At 35.3% G+C, this 3,085-nt stretch overlaps 1 pseudogene; it reads right to left on the bottom strand.

The window, feature by feature from the left end:
• Positions 1-1,383: 1,383 nt before the first annotated feature.
• Positions 1,384-3,085, bottom strand: part of LOC107730439 (basic leucine zipper and W2 domain-containing protein 1-A-like) — a 4,649-nt pseudogene continuing 2,947 nt past the window's right edge.

The following is a 3,085-nucleotide window of genomic DNA, read 5'->3' on the forward strand; positions in this document are numbered from 1 at the left end:
TGAGGTATTCGGCCAATCACAACACACTGTAGATCTGGCCAATCAGAGCACACCTCGCTTTTTCAGACCGATGAGCTTTGTAAAAATCGAAACGCGTTTCAGAAAGGCGGGGCATAGAGGAGCAACAATAATATACATTATGTGGAAAATAATGTGTTTTTTTTTTTTACCTTAAACCGCATAAACACATTGCATTACACCAAATACACAAAATAATGTTCTTTTTAGCAACATCATATGACCTCTTTAATCTGAGCGTTACAAAACTTGGCTACTTTTTCTAAGTTTGCCATCTGAACATACACCCCCAAAAAAATATTAGAAATATATTTATTAGAAAATAAATGATTACTCTGTCTCCTATTTGTCTTTTACTTATAGCATGGTCAGATTTGTCTGTAAGCATATTTTGGTGTCTTTGTATAGTCTCACCCAACAGTTTTTTTTTTTTAATTCTTTTTTAAATATTTAAAAAAAAATTTTTTTTAATAATTCTACAATTTTAACTTGTGATAAAATCTAAAACCTAAGAGGTAAAGTTTGTTACAACAATGGTTTATAGATTTCAGCCTATATGCAGACATTGAGTACTACAGCCATATAGTGGCTATTGATATTTTTGACATTTTTATACCATCATTGGTATTTGAGGTTTTGGCTGCCTGAACTTACTGGAATTATTTATTTTATTTATTTATTTATTTATTTTTTACTGAAGTTATATATATATATATATATATATATATATATATATATATAAGCATACTTTACATACAGATATTGTACTTTTAGAGGTAAATAAACACCAATAAAAAAAGTCACAAAATTACAGAAATTGATAGTATTTATTTTAATCTTAGATAGTGATATGACATTTAAAAAAAAAACATCACACTTGAGATCTTCGTGCCCAAATATGTCCATGAAGGACAAATTAAGTGCGAAAGGTTAATGTCCATTCATTGTGCATTGTGCAAAACTAATGTTAACAGATCCAACTTTTCTATTAGTAAATGCTGTACTTACTAAGATTAATAAATGCTGTATAAGTATTGTTCCTGTTAACTTATAATAGTTTACTGATGTTAACAAATGAAACCTTGTTGTGAAGTGTTACCAAATCATGCTGTGGTCATGGCTTTCAAGATGATTCTCCACTGTGTATGCTAATGTTCAAAAAGGACTGTTTATCTCAATTAAACTACTTATTTATCATGACAGACATATAAACCACCCCATTCAGACAACCAATGTGTCACAAGAAATAGTGTCCTCCTAAATGAGTACAAGTACTATAACACATCAAGAATTAAAGAACTCCTGAAGACAGACTTGCACAATATTCTTTATTTTTATAAAAGTCCAAAGTTACACTGGTGGTACTGTACGTGCAATTTCACTAACATCTTAAAAAGGTCTTAGACAAGAGTTCCATAGATGTGAGAACAAGTCATTCTTCCTTGATACTGACTGCAATTGCAACCTTAAAAAGGTAACAATTCTTGCTAAAAAGACTTTAAAAACAGTCATGTTAATTAAGAACTTAAGTGATCTAGACCAAGCAACTTAATTACAAGAGAACCATCTAAAGTCAGAACTATTGTTTCTCATTCCAGAATGAAGCAACCTGGCTTCGGTCTCAGTCCGTTTCCTCCTCGGACTTCGATTCGGGAACAAGAGTGTAATTTCTTTAATATGTGAATGACAAAGAAACAATCATGTTTAATTGTAACTGATACTCACCCTCTTCAGCATTTTTCAGCCACTCCACAAACTTCTTCATCTGCTTTAGGAAGACACTCTTTCCTTTGGCTAGGTGAGCTTCAGTATACCACTTAAGAACAGCCTCTTCACTCAAAACATCCACTAAAGGAAGAGTTTAAATTATCAGAAAAGGTTTAGCGACAATTCTAATTAAACCTCTCTAGAATCAAAGATTCAGCATTTCAGAAATTCAACCTTTACAGAGCAGCAAAACAATCTTCTGGAAGGCTTTCATGAATTGGATGTTGTCATAACAGTACTCTTGAGCTCAGACAGGCCCTGTGTGGTGAAGGCCTTCAGAAGGGGGCTGTGTTGCTGAGAAAGAGAAACAGAACCAAAAGTCAGGAATTAAGTTGGTCATAATAACAACAAGGCCATTGGTATTGACTGATAAAAACAATGACAAAGCTAATTGGTTCTCAGTGACTAAAACAAGGTTTAGGCATGTTAACTTGTTAAACCCATTGGAGTCTAAAAGCTATGGTTACTTTCTTCCATGCTCAACGCTTACCTTCAAGTGTTTAATGGCTTGTTCAGTGACCAGTTCCTCTTTCTTATTCCATTCCACTGAGCTCATGACACTGGTCCACATGATACCAATCATCATCTGCTCAGAGATGCCATTCTTCTTCATTTCTTCCTTGCCATACGCAATGATCAATAATGACAAAGCAGAGATTGACAATAGCTCAGTCTTGAATCACAACATAACTTGGTTCAGAATTGACACAAGCAGAAGGGTCTTCACATACCTCTTTAAAGGAAACCCCTTGAGACATCTGCTCTTGGGGCTCTTTCTGAAGCTCCTTGCGAGCTCCTAACGACTAGTTGCGTGCAAAATCAGAGAGCTCCTTAAGCCCAGCATCAATGAAGTATTTTGAGAAGTGGTCACAGCTTCGCTTGTTCACTGGAAACAGCCCCTGCAACAGAAGAGACAATGACAGGCTATGAGTAGAGGTTAACCATAATAGACCAGTCAGCGTTAAATTGCACAGGTTCACTCATGCTATCAATGCATTAAGACTCACCATCAACCTGTTGTCCATGCCAACCTTACGCAGCCCGGCAGCCACAGAGTTAATGTCCTTCTCATTGATCCACGTTTTAAACAGCTTCACAGCAAAGGCCGGAGACACACCTATTTAAAGGGGTCATATGATGCTTTTTTAAAGATCATTATTTTGTGTATTTGGTGTAACAGAATATGTTGACATGCTTTAATGTTCAAAAAACACATTATTTTTCAAATACTGTACATTATTGTAGGTCCTCTATGCCCCGCCTCTCTCAAACGCTTCGTTTTCTACAAAGCCCCCTCCTT

Source organism: Sinocyclocheilus rhinocerous, unplaced genomic scaffold, assembly GCF_001515625.1.
Source record: "Sinocyclocheilus rhinocerous isolate Xijiao unplaced genomic scaffold, SAMN03320098_v1.1 scaffold4178, whole genome shotgun sequence".
In the NCBI taxonomy this organism is placed as follows: domain Eukaryota; kingdom Metazoa; phylum Chordata; class Actinopteri; order Cypriniformes; family Cyprinidae; genus Sinocyclocheilus; species Sinocyclocheilus rhinocerous.